Source organism: Halichoeres trimaculatus, unplaced genomic scaffold (assembly GCF_033239565.1).
Source record: "Halichoeres trimaculatus isolate MK-OKI-2021-1 unplaced genomic scaffold, fHalTri1.1 fHalTri1_scaffold_41, whole genome shotgun sequence".
NCBI classification, from domain to species: Eukaryota; Metazoa; Chordata; class Actinopteri; order Labriformes; family Labridae; genus Halichoeres; species Halichoeres trimaculatus.
This window is the reverse complement of record NW_027437219.1, coordinates 26,480-40,648: the sequence shown is the minus strand read 5'-3', so window position 1 is coordinate 40,648 and position 14,169 is coordinate 26,480. Positions and strand designations below refer to the sequence as shown.

Sequence of the window (14,169 nt, the reverse complement as noted above, 5' to 3'; positions counted from 1 at the left end):
AAGCTAAGATAGCTGGGGCAGAATAGCCAATGTAAGGCTGGCTCCTCCAGGGTGATGTAAAGAATCAACAAGGGAATGTTTAAAATTAAATGGTAAATGGACTTGAGCTTATATAGCGCTTTTCTAGTCATGGACCACTCAAAGTTGCTGTACACCACAGGTCACACTTACCCATCCACACCCATTTGCTCTCACATTCACACACTGATGGATCCAATCTTTACTATGACAGCTATCCATCAGTACATCTAACACAGTCACGCCCTTTCATACCCATTCACACACCACTGGCGCAGCAGTGGGAGCAAGTAGGGGTTAAGTGCCCTGCCCAAGGACACATCGCCATGTGTCGCCCAGAGCTGGGCTTGAACCTGCAACCTTCCGATTACCAACCAAGCGCATTCTCCAGCTGCGCCACCGACGCTGATGATGTTGATGGATTGAACCATTTCTAATTGACCCTTATCAATACCCACCCCAAAACACCAGTGAATCTTTTCACATCAACAAAATATATAAGCATACCTATAAAATACTTATAGGCTCACGGAAGAAATTTTGCTATTAATCTCAGTCCCACTTTCTGAATCTGAAGACCAGTGAGGCTAAAAAACAGACCCAAGAAAACAAGTCGCACTACTCAATACCCTCAAAAGCAGTATGCGGTACCTCCTGCTACCATCACTTCATTTTCTAAAGGGGCAAGCAAAGTAGCCCTTCAGTCAAGAATCGCACCACTTGATACACCTAAATATTCCCCATAGTGCACCCTTAAACATTGAAGCAAAAATGTTTGTACTGCATTATGAGATATATTCTCTGATGCATCTTGTTAAGTTAAAGTAAGGATGGGTTCATTATGAGAAGTCTGAGCTTTACTGGATGTTATTTTTAATGAGAAGTTTGCTTACTCCAGTCATCTTTGTAGAGAGGTCAAAGACGCTGAGCAATCCAACATCATCTGCACATAAAGAATGCTCTGTGATGCTGAAGCCAGTGGAGTGTTTTGATGTGGTCAGTCTGCAGCACTGCTGGTTTTCCAAATGAAGAGTGAAGTTTGGAGGAATTTAGGTTTACTACCCACCTATCCACACTGTTTGTCTGTAATGACTAAGAGGCTTTAACATGAAAGAGGGATGTATAGATGAATCTGAGGAAGGTAGAAAGTGGAGCTTCTTTTTTTAGGATTCCAGATGAAAGACTTTTAGAAAAGTGACACATTTGATTAATTCTCCAGTAGTATGCTGAGAGTGTTGTTTACTGCAGGCACGAGGCCTCAACATTAGACTCCATGGGCTTCTTCGGGCTGAAAATTCATCACCGTGAAGGGCAGATTGATAGAATGAATGGATATTTGGAAAATAAAGTTGAAGGTTCAACAGCAGGGAAAATAAACAAAAACAACCTAGCAAACACAAATTCATTAAAATCAAACAATTTCTGTTGGGTGTTGACCTGAGGATTTCTATGGGTTTCATGGAGTCTTTGAGCAGTGGTGATTTTAGGGAGTGGCCTGGTGCCACCCCTAAAAACTCATTGGCCACCCCTTTGGCCACCTCAGATCTGATAGGTAGTTGGCCAAGTTCGTTAACACAAGAAACAAGAGAAATGCTGTCAATCAATGGTGATGGCTGACTGACTGATCTAGAGTCAGTTTTACACTTTTAACTACCACAATATGGTCGGACTGAGGCTGCAGAGAGCTGATTTCTGATCACTGGAAAAACAGTGACCATGCAGATCTGGGATCAGTAGAGCCATGAGATGAGCACGCTGCATCTCCGTGTCACCTGTAGCTCCAGCAGAACAGGACAGAGACAACATTCATTGTAACTTGATAAAAACGGATTCAGACATTTGAGAGGTACAGTGTTGGGCAGTAACATCAAATAGCATCTAGTTAGTAATTTAACTACATTTTTCAGTAACGACGTGGTAGCATCGTTGTTTACAAAAAGAAAGAACTTTTCAGGCTTGGGTGAAAGTCGCTGAGGAGACAGGAAGAGGCAGCAGGCCTTGATTGTGATCTCCAAGGCTTTCACACACTCTCCTGTCATGCTTTTGAAACCATAGCTGATTGTTTTTCAGATGCTCATTTGGGCTCTTGGTCTATAAGTGAGCGGGCTCTCTATTCTGCCTGCACTGTCAAAATAGTCCAGCGTTGAGACCCTGGTGTTCATGCAACGCATTACAGGCATGACGCACGTTTAAATTCGCAAATTCACATTTGGTGTGGCCGCGGTATTAGAGTTACCTTCACCCTCAGGAACGGAGGTTATTCTTAAGTTATATTTACGTTTGCATAGTTCACATCTGGAACAGCGCAGTGCAGTTTGACACCATCTTTTGAACTAACACAAATAACAACCATAACAAAGATTCCTGATCCTGACTCAGGTTTTGGTTTTTAGAATAGGGGAGACCAGGTATGGTTGTAACATGGGGAGAGTTGTAATACTACCAATTCCACCAATCAGGGATAAGATAGGAGTTATTTTTTCATTTTCTAAACTGCTTATCCTGTTCAGGGTTGAGGGTGGCTGGAGCCTTTCCCAGCTGTCATTGGGGGAGAGGCGGGGTACACCCTGGACTGGTCGCCAGCCAACCACAGGGCTGACACATAGACAGAAAACCTTTCACGCTCATACTTACACCTACAGGCAATATAGCTGTTGAGCATGCTTTTGCAACACAGTCTCACTCCCAGCGTGTCAAAAACCGACGCTTGGTCAGGGCCCTTTGGCGTCAGAAGCTGACGCAAAAGTTCTCCCTCTGCGTCCTCATGAGACGCTGCGGGTCTCCAGTTCACTCCAATGTAAACCGACTGTGGCGTTTTACAACGCTGTGAGCTCACATCTGATTGGTTAACGGGGGAAAGAACATCCGGAAGTACTATCCTGTCTGACAGTTTTCACGTTCGTCGCTATTTTACTATGTTATACGCGATATTTCTCTACAAAAAAACATATATTTGTCATTGTTAATTGCTCAATAAGATGTGTCAATGTTTAAGTCCATCAGTTGTCTTTATGTTCCTTTCGATTCAGAGAAATAATGAATTCGATCTCACTTTTGGATGGCCGAAGGTACTACACTACCCACAATCCCGTGGGTTGTTTCCATAGTGACGACACCCAAAAGCTTTGCTTCACCAAATCTTTTTAAAACTATTTATTTAAAAATAATTTAAAATGTTGATGTGAAGTGAATTTACTTATCATTGAAACGCTTTCTTAAATAGTTTGTTTCAATAAATGTTTTAGGGACGTGTTATGACGCCATGGTATAGCCTACATAGCCTACGACCAGCGACGATTGCGGGTGCTTCCCGCTTGCGTATTTTTTTTTTGTAGGATAGATGCGGGAATCTCATACTGTTACGTCTTCTTATAGGCAGATGCTTTCATGATTGGCTGTTGCTATTGCACGTATTACCCAACGGACAAATTGGATCAAGTCGCAGCATGAATATTTATGAAATACCCGGATGGATCCTACGAGAAAAAAAGCTCACCTCCCGCTGTCCCCATTTCTCCCCTGCTTCCTGTAAGTATTAAATGACTGAGGAAATTTAAAACATTAATTTCAGTATCTGTCTATTCAGTTGTTTGTAGGTAATAGTTTACTTTTTAATTTCATGAAGATAAAACAGACTTTATGAGTGTTTTATGAGTCAATCATGTAATGATTTTATTTTGAATGTTGTTTTGAACGTTTCCAAAAATGTACTTGCCGATCATGCAGGCATTATTTTACAAACTATCCTGCTTTAGGCAAACCCCTTCAAAATATTACCTTTAATTTATATTAATAAAATTGCTCTGAGGAAGTATATAGGCTAATCTCCATAAATGATATATTTTTATTCACTGCGTAACACCATCTCAAGATAGTTGGTCAGTAGCCAGTAATAAACACAAGTGGCTGATGCAGGTTGTTTAGTTTTTGGTAACTTGTGTCTGTTATTTCCCCTCAACAGATCCTTCAAATTTGTCATCTCATATATTTTGGTTTGAAAAATCCACAACAACCCAAAGGCACTTTTAAGAGCCCTGTCTGTCTCTCTTGTTAACTTGTCCTTGCTGTTGACTTGTCTCACCTGTTAGCCTGTGTCTGACTCTATTTCTGTTTATATTTGTCTTACCTGTCCATAAGTCTATTGTTTCCAAGTTTGTTTCTGTGATCGTGTTCTGTCTTACTTTTTGTCCCTTGTCCGTATCCTTGTGTTGTGTTCTGTTCTTCGTTTGTATCTGCACAGTCACCATGAGTGATTCTGAACTTCAGGAATTGCTTATGGCTGTGGATAGCCTGACTGATCAGTCACAGGTCAGTGGTGATTTAGCAAGTGCAGATGACTTGCTCAGGGAGCTGCAGAGAGAACAAGCTGCAGCAGCACCAGAAGCACCTACAGTGAAGTGGAGAAAGAGAACCTGTGAAGGAGACTTAATTCATGGACGGCCAAGATCAATAAGGAATCAGTCTAATCAAGGTCAGTATTGTTTTTACATTATTAATATTAAAAAAAAATCCAGATTTTAACTTGCAAAATAAATGCAGTATCACTGGTCTTGGATCATTTTTGAAAGAGACACAATAAGGCCACTTTGACTTCTGTGTCAAAGGGAGTATTAAGTTCTGTATGAGCTTACAAAAGTTAGCACTGCTGTCAGATTTATTACATTGTCTTGAAGTCTTGGCTTTAGACCTAAATGGGGTAGCATTGTTGCTTTCATATCAAATGTTTCACAATGTTTAAGATCTTTTTCTTTTTATACAGCCTGAGATTTTGAAAAAAAAAAACAATCATTATAATGTCACAATTTTTTTTCTCTATATTTTTTTCGAGTGTAGCCCGGCTGACTCGGAAGACTGATCCTCCTGCTGATGCTCCTGAGATTGTATTTGCCCCAGCCATTTCTCCAGAGACACTTGGTATTTACTTAATTTATTCTCCATTATCCCACAGCATAAAGTTGAGTAATATGTACTTGTTTCTGATAGAACTGCAATTTATAATACATCTTTGTATTACATCACAAATACAAATAGAATTGAATAATGGACAGTTACACCATTCAAAGCTACTTCATATGGTACATTTTAAAATTGAAAAGATCTTTGTTATTTTTTTGTACCATTTTAATAGAGGGGTTCTTACAAGATCTGCAGCAATCCCTCAGTGATACCACTGGAGATGAGGTGGATGAGCCAACCCCAAGAGCTTCTCTTCTGGCTTTATCAAACTGGAGCACAAGAAAACTCTCTTTTCAGAGAGTTGGAGGGCAGAGAGACCACGTCTTGTGAACACAACCATAGCACAAGAAAATGCAGCAAACCGTGTCTGCCAACAGTGTGGAAGGAATTCAGCTGTTGTCCGATGTCGTGATTGCCAGCCATCCCCCTTCTTCTGCTCTGAATGTGATGTCAGCATGCACACCAGACATGTGCTTCACAACAGAGATGCCTGTACAGCAGGATTCTTCCAGCCTTTGCCACCAACAACTTTTATAAAGTGTAACACCCTTTGCCCATGTGGTATGTTCTGGTTTGTAAGTTTCAAAAATATATTTTCTTACTGGATTTGTTGAGCACTTTAGGGTTCAATTGCAGCTTCTTCTGGGTGACTTTAATACTTTTCAGTCATGTGCTTCATGTCACATTTTTGTCATGTAGGTAAACTGTAGTTGAATTGGGTCAGAAATTTGTCACAACGCAATATAGTAATTAATTCTTCTCTCATGTCATTCATATGGTGTTTTCTTGTGCTTTTCAGTGCGTTTTGTACCCATGGAAATCCCTGACAAAGTCTGTGATTGTCAAACACCGTCATTAAGTGTCAAACCAGGGAAGACTGTGGCAGTGATCACAATGAATGGTAAGAATGTAATGAACTTTGGTCCTGATTGAAATGTTTGTTTAATAAGATCTGTCTCTTCTCAACAACTCCCACATGTTGCCATACATTGTTAGAAGGAAAAAAAATCACATGAACATCGAGTGATGCATTCTGCGTTAGAGGGAAAACATGATTATCTAGGGCAGTTAACATTACAGTGGATTTCCATTTTTTTTTTTCCAGGACGCCATGAGCTCAGCATGCCTGAGTTGGTATGTGAAACAGGCCAGGTCAGTTGGATTGCTGGAGTTGATGACCTTCTTCGAAGTGACTACTGGCCAGCTACCCTTCACTTCTCCACCATTTTTGCCATTGTTACTTTTATTTCATTTGAAGAAAGTAAAATGGTTGCACCAGGACTGTCCTGTCAGGCATTTTTAAGAATGCTGGATCGGCGAACTGTCCGCTTTGGCCGTGTGAGTATTGAAGGTCTTTGTCCCATGTTATTTATTTGTATATCTTTGTTGAAAACTGGTGTCCTTAAAATGCATTTGTTTTAGTATCATTGTTTGTAATTTCCCTGTTGATGTTTTTTTTATGATAGAGTGGACAGATCTCAGCTGATAGCTTTTTAAAGAGTTTTTTTGAGTGGGAGGCTGTTCAATTTGAGGTCAACAGCATCTGCAAGGAGGAGCCCTTCGCCTGTCCTGCTTGCAGCCCGGACATGCTTGCAGTTTCTGTTGATGGAAACCGCAAGCATTACTGCTTCAAAAATGCAGCTAGGTACTTCAAAGTATATATATAACTTCACAGTGTTTAAATTAATAACAATGTAAGTCTTTTAACCCGAGAGTGTGAGATATCATCACCTGTCCCTTTGTTTTATTTAGATCTGAGGAACAGGCCATCTTTGAAGGCGTCTTCATAGCAAAGGATGAAGACGTCTCAAAATTTGTCGACTACATACAGAGCACAACCAAACATGTAATATTGCAGACTGTAATTATATATGTTCAGGAATACAATTGTGTTTTATGGAAGTGTTTTTTGAGGTCCGTCTTTCGACCGTTTTAATGAATAAATTTTCATATTGTAGGTCTCTGGGAGAGGTATTTGTGGAGGGGAGTGGTCAGCAGCCAGAGAGACCTCCCAAAGATCTGCCAGCAAGCTAGATGAGGAGGGACTGGAACTTGCAGTCTGTTGGCATGGAGTGCTCCTGTGTGCCCTCAATATGTACAGAGGAGAAATTTTTGCCTATCCCCTGTACTTACAAAATAAGCTAGAAAATAGGCAAATAACATTTTTTTGCATGGATGTGACCTGCAAGTACTGGCCCTACCTCCAAAGAGTCACAAAAAGCTGCCCAGAGCTCCAGTATCTTTTAAACATGAAGCCCTTCCTCTCAGTGTTTCATGCCAAAGCCCATGACTTCAAGTGTGAAGTAAGTAACAATTAGCATCAGACAAAATGACTGTCTACATCTCAATATCAGCACTGAGAAGTTATAATTGGCATTGTTTTTGGAATATATTTTAAAAAGGTGAAATGGAGTGGGGCATATCAGGAGGGGGCTGGGTTGACACTTGACGAGGAGGTGGAACAGTGCAATGCCTTCCTCTCGCGGATAGCAGTGACCACCAAACATATGTCAAAAGGAGGTGAGGTGAAAACCGTAGAAACTCAGGTATACCAAATGGTACAGGATAGAGGTAACACATTTTCTGTTACAGGACGCACAGACATGCTGACACACATGGCCATGCGCTGGAATCAGCAAAAGTTTCACAACCTGGCCACCTCACTGTCCCGCAATCTGAAAGTAATAACGTTATATCCTTTATTATTACATAAGTATTATTTGTCCTTTCAAGTATGAAATATTATTTGATAGGAATAGTTGGGGATGTGAACTGAGTGTTTATTTCATTATTTTTATTACCTGTGATTGTTTGTGACTGTAGACCTCAAAAGCTCTGGAAAACCAGCTGCAGAACCTGGAGTCCATGAAAGCCCAGTTGGCAGTGACTGAGAGCCAATTGGAAGAGTGGATCAGCGATGTGAAGGAGTGGGCAGAAAGTAAGAAAACTGTTCATGAAGCTTTCAGGGTTTAGTCTGATACTTTGTAATTGATACCTGTTCATGTTGAAATACACAATAATGTAATGTTGACACATGACATCCGGTTTAATCTCTTAAAATAAGGTATGGTCTCTGTAGGCTTTCATTTGAGAGCAAGCATTGAACACTCAGTTTTGCAAGCCATTAACTTATAATGCCATTCGAGAATTAAATAAAATTAAGATTGAATTGCACTGATATTGTAAGTCACTGAAGTGCAAAACAAATATACCCTCTCTACAGCAAAGACCAACACCTTGACTGATGCGGATGCCTTGGCAAGCAGGATTGAGTTGCTGGTGGCAAGTATCAGGAAACGTTCCCAGCGTCTCTACAAAGATACAGACAGCAACAAAGGTCGTGCCAGGATCCGCCGCAAAATCAGGGAGGAGAAGGGGATCCTGAGTTCTGTGGTTGAAAAATACAACAAAATGGGACCAAGTACAGGAACTCTGTGTTTGGAGACCATTCTGTCTCAGGAGACAGCTTGGCCATGGCAACGACCACAGAGTGGTGTGTACACTAATAAGTTGACTACCTTCAGTAAATGTAACAAGTACAGAATACCTATATTGCCTTAAATTGTTCTGTAAAGCCATAAAACTTTGTGAAGCCTTTGAATTCCTCATTATGAATTGACCTTTTTATGGAAGTATAACTGTGCCATCAGGATTTGAACATGAATTTCTAACTCTGAATTTTTTCAGCATCGAAATTGGACTTTGAATATTAATAAACATCGAATTTTAAGCGCTGATTGGTTATTCTCCCCCTTTTATATTTGTCCATGTTGAAATAAATTCAGTGTAAAAAAAATCAACATCTCAAAAAATCCAGTCGAAAAAAAATTAGTGTTAAAAAGAATTCAACATAAAGAAATATCTATGTCTCGAGAATTTCGGTGCCAGAAAATTCAGTGTCAGGAAATTCAGTGTCAAAAATAATCCAGTCTCAACATCCGGGTAACCAAGGGGAAGCAATCGATCCCTTGGTCAAGTCGTACAACGCTCAGCCAATCAGGTTGCGCTCCACTGGTCTTATGACACCATGACAGTTTCGAGTGAACGATGTCGACCAACTCCAATGACGCGGCTTTGGTAAGCCTGTTTATGCTATTTGTCATTTGTGTTTTGAAAATTGCATTATAGCTATGACTTAACATGCTGCACGTTAACCGGCTATTTTGAACGATAACAATACTCAACTTTTATTACGTGGCGTTCGCCAAAACTGCGTCAGCAGCTTGCTAACGGTACGTACATTGTGTTTTGGGGCAACACGGATGAACGTTTTTGATTTGAGGAACAACGATGTCGTTATCTGATTGTTGTAAACAATCGCTGGGTTATCTGGCAAGTAATGACAATCTCGGCCTGCTAAAACTTCTTCGCCGTGGTGTGGGGCCGCTGCGGTAGCTCACCTCGTAGACCCGGTGTGTGTTAGCCTCCTGAGCCTCGCAGATTCGAGTTCGTTCTCACTTAACGGGACTGGTTTATCGTGTTGTTTATCTGACACAGAAGTGTTTTTTACTGAAATATCATACCATGTGATGGTTCTTCTGCTGAGAGTTGAATGAAGATAATTTTGGGCATAGTTAAGCATGTCTAATAACCCTGAATTAGTGTCTTTTCCCAAAGAAATACATAATATTGTTTTCAGAATCAGAATCAGAATCAGAATCAGAATCACCTTTATTGGCCAAGTATTTTCAAGAATACAAGGAACTTGACTCCGGTTTAAACTGCACTCTCTCAGTACAAATGTGGATAGAATTACAAGAGTAGAAAAATAGAGTTTAAGTAGTAGAAAAAGAATAATAATTATTACAATATTAAATAAAGGACTCTGCACAGAGTAAATACAAAAATATATACACAATTTAAGTTAGGAAAAATAGTGCACTGAATAAATGTCATAAAAAAATGTGCAACTTGCAACAGGGAATGGAAGATGGATGTGCAATAGAAACAGAAACAGAGAGACTGTGGCTGTACATGAGGTATATGAGTTTTTTTAAAGCAGGTTAAGTGTTCATCAGAGTGACGGCCTGGGGGAAGAAACTGTTCCTGTGTCTGGACGTCTTGACGCACAGAGCTCTGTAACGCCGACCAGAGGGGAGCAGTTTAAACAGTTTGTGTCCGGGGTGTGAAGGGTCTGCAGAGATGTTGCCAGCCCGCTTCCTGGTCCTGGACCTGTACAAGTCCTGGATGGAGGGCAGGCTGACTCCGATGATTTTTTCTGCAGCCCTGACAGTTCGTTGCAGTCTGTGCCTGTCGTGTTTGGAGGCTGAGGAAAACCAAACCGAGATGGAGGAGCACAGGACAGACTGAATGATGGAGGTGTAGAAGATGATGAGCAGGTCCTGGGGCAGGTTGAACTTCCTGAGCTGTCTGAGGAAGTACAACCTCTGCTGTGCCTTCTTCCTGATGGAGTCTATGTGGGAGGTCCACTTCAGATCCCGGGAGATGGTGGATCCCAGGAACCGGAAGGATTCCACAGTAGACACAGTGTTGTTCAGAATGGTGAGGGGGGGCGGAGGAGGGGGGTTTCTCCTAAAGTCCACTGTCATCTCCACAGTCTTGAGCGGGTTCAGCTCCAGGTGGTTCTGACCACACCAGAGGACCAGCTGTTCCACCTCCTGTCTGTAAGCGGCCTCGTCACCATCCTGGATGAGACCAATGATGGTGGTGTCGTCCGCAAACTTCAGGAGTTTCACAGAGGGGTCCCTTGAGGTGCAGTCATTAGTGTAGAGGGAGAAGAGCAGTGGGGAGAGCACACACCCCTGGGGGGCGCCGGTGTTGACTGTCCGTGTGCTGGATGTGATGGACCCCAGCCTCACCTGCTGGGTCCTGCCAGTCAAGAAGCTGGAGATCCACTGACAGGTGGGGGGTGGCACAGAGAGGTGGGAGAGCTTGTGGTGGAGGATGTCAGGGATGATGGTGTTGAATGCCGAGCTGAAGTCCACAAACAGGATCCTCACGTACGTCCCTGCAGAGTCCAGGTGCTGTAGGATGTAATGCAGTCCCATGTTGACTGCATCCTCAGCTGACCTGTTTGCCCGGTAGGCAAACTGCAGGGGGTCCAGCAGGGGTCCTGTGATGTCCTTCAGGTAACTCAGCACCAGGCGTTCAAAAGACTTCATGACTACAGAAGTCAGGGCGACGGGCCTGTAGTCATTCAGTCCTGTTATGGAGGGTTTCTTTGGGACTGGGATGATGGTGGAGCGTTTGAAGCAGGAGGGCACCTCACACAGCTCCAGAGATCTGTTGAAGATCCGGGTGAAGATGGGGGCCAGCTGGTCCGCGCAGGCCCTCAGACATGAGGGGGAGACACCATCAGGTCCTGGAGCCTTCTTGATCTTTTGTCTCTGGAACTGCTGGCACACATCCTCTTCACGGATCGTCAGTACGGGTGGGGTTGCAGAGGGGGGGGAGCTGTCCAGGGGGGCAGGTAGTCTTTTGTTGATGGGATGAGTGGGGGGTGTGAAGGAGTCTGTTTCAAACCTGGTGTAAAACAGATTCAGCTCCTCAGCCAGATGAGGGTTCTCCACAGGGTGGGGGGATGGTCTCTTGTAGTTGACGGCCTCCTGAAGGCCCCTCCACACCGACACAGGATCGTTAGCTGAGAATTGTCTTCTCAGCTTCTCAGAGTAGCTCCTCTTAGCTGCTCTGATCTCCTTTGTCAGTGTGTTCCTGGCCTGCTTGTACAGGAGCCTGTCCCCACTTCTGTAGGCCTCCTCCTTGGCCTGGCGAAGCTGCCTCAGTTTCCCAGTAAACCAAGTTTTATTGTTGCTGTATGTGCGAAAGGTCTTGGTTTGCACACACAGGTCCTCACAAAAACTGATGTAGGTCCATGAATGTCTGTGGCTGCAGCTTCAAAGACGCTCCAATCTGTGCAGTCAAAACAGGCCTGGAGCTCCTGCCTTGACTCATCCGTCCACTTCTTCACTGACTTCACTACAGGCTTTGCAGATTTTAATTTCTGCCTGTAGGTAGGAATAAGGTGGATCAGACAGTGATCAGAGAGTCCTAAAGCTGCACGGGAAACAGAGCGATATGAGTCCTTTATTGTGGTGTAGCAATGGTCGAGAATGTTCGCGTCCCTGGTGGGACACGTGACGTGCTGTCTGTATTTTCGGAGTTCATGGCTGAGGTTTGCTCTGTTAAAATCCCCTAAAATGATGAGCAGGGAGTCTGGATGCTTCCTCTCCACGTCTGTGATCTGGTCGGCGAGCTGCTGCTGCGCCTCTGTTACGCACGCCTGAGGTGGAATGTAAACACTGACCAGCACAAACGAGGAGAACTCCCGCGGTGAATAAAACGGGCGACAGTTTATGAAAAAGGATTCCAACTGGGGGCTACATGTCCTCTTCAACACTGTGACATCTGTACACCAACCTTCGTTAATATAAAAGCATGTTCCGCCTCCCCTCGTCTTCCCTGAGAGCTCCGTTACGCGGTCCGCGCGCAGGAGCTGGAAGCCGGGCAGATGTAGAGCGCTGTCGGGGATGTGTTCACTGAGCCAAGTTTCAGTGAAACACAGGGCGGCGGATCTGCCAAAGTCTGAGTTTTTCCTGTTGAGGAGCAGCAGTTCATCCATCTTGTTTGACAGAGAGCGGACGTTGGCCAGGTGGATAGACGGGAGCGCAGTGCGTAATCCCCGCTGCCTCAGTTTCACGAGCGCGCCTGCTCTAACTATAAACTATAAAAAACAAAAACACATATGTATACAAATATATACTCCCAACACCAAAATGAATCCGTATATCCCTTTTATTGTGTATCCATTAGGAATGTGTGTTAATATCAGCAGAGTATTTGTATCAGCCCACAACATGCCATCACTAACTGCCATCTCTGGTATCCATTGTCCTTGACGAGATATTTTACATCCCTTATTGTCTTAAAGCTTGAAGGGGGATCCATACTGTCTGATAAAGATAAACAAAGCATCCAGGACTTGGCCTTTGCATGGGACCTCCCTTCCCTAACTGAGAACAACAGGAGGTGGCTTTTTGAGAAGCTGTTGATCCATGCTGTGAGTGAAACTTAGTTTGATAAATGTCTATCCAAACAGACTGTACATTTGTTTTTGAGTCTTTTGAGTTACTTTTTGGTAAAATAAAAAAATAAAAAATACTGCACTTTTTCCTGATGGTTTCTGTTCTTACTCTCTTTTTACTTTTAACAGGTAATAGGACGTGTGACACGGCAAATAAAACAGCTGAGACGAGGTCTTAAAGAGACACCATTGTGGACACTGATGACCAAAAGACCTGACACAGTGGCCCTACTCTTTCCTAAAGATGTGGCAGGAAATGTCTGCGCGGAGGTTGAATTTATTTTAATATTATCTTTTAGTGCTGTAGAAAATGTTTTTTATACCTTGTAGGCATCCATTACTGTCCATTTTTGTCTTGTTCTTGTTACTGATGTATTCCTATACATTACTTACAATTGACATCATTGGTATCAACCAGTTATGTTTGACCAAAGAGTGTAATGAGTATTGATTTAAGAATCAAAATTATTGTCTTAGTCATTCTATTTTCTTTTTTTCAACATAGGTACTTCTTCAGCGAATCACATGGCCTCGTGAGGATGACAGTGATGATGAAGACTGTTCCATCGAAACTAAGTGCCGCATGTCAGGCTATCTGCGACAGTTCATAACCAATGGTAAGTTTACTCGTCTTAAGAGTTTGTCTAATCTTCTGTTAAGTTAAGCTGTTTGTGCAATAGTTGGCTATTTATTCTAATGACTAATCATCACCCATTTGAATCTACTTCGTAGCAACACCAGCTGAACTCACCAACTTGGTGAAATTCTGGACCGGATGGGAGGTCGTACCACAGAGTCTCTCTGTGGAAATCATTGGGGGCAGATACCCCACATCATCTACCTGTTTTGAGACCTTGCGCATTCCAGGGCATTATAAGGACTACCCATCTTTCAAAAATGACATCCTGGCCTGTATTTGCACTTGTCATACTGGATTTGGTCTTGTGTGAGCTACATCTGGGCCTCAGTTTATGCTTATCAGACATAGTGGCTGAAGTTAAATGTTGTTTTCAAGCTTAGGTGTTCATTATGTCTTGAAGTTGTACAGATATAGTTCTCTTTCTTTTATCTCAGACATGTAGATTCTTCACGTACCTTGACATGTTTCGGCGGAAACTTCCGCCTTCCTCAGAAGTGTCAACAGATGATAGATA

General features: G+C 42.7%; 1 long non-coding RNA gene across 1 annotated transcript; it reads left to right on the top strand.

Moving 5' to 3' along the window:
• The first annotated feature begins 12,864 nt into the window (after nucleotides 1-12,864).
• Nucleotides 12,865-13,943, top strand: LOC141786538 (uncharacterized). The gene is made up of 4 exons (XR_012597820.1): nucleotides 12,865-12,991; nucleotides 13,145-13,285; nucleotides 13,521-13,632; nucleotides 13,748-13,943. It is a non-coding gene; the product is annotated as an uncharacterized LOC141786538 (long non-coding RNA).
• The last annotated feature ends 226 nt before the right edge of the window (nucleotides 13,944-14,169 follow it).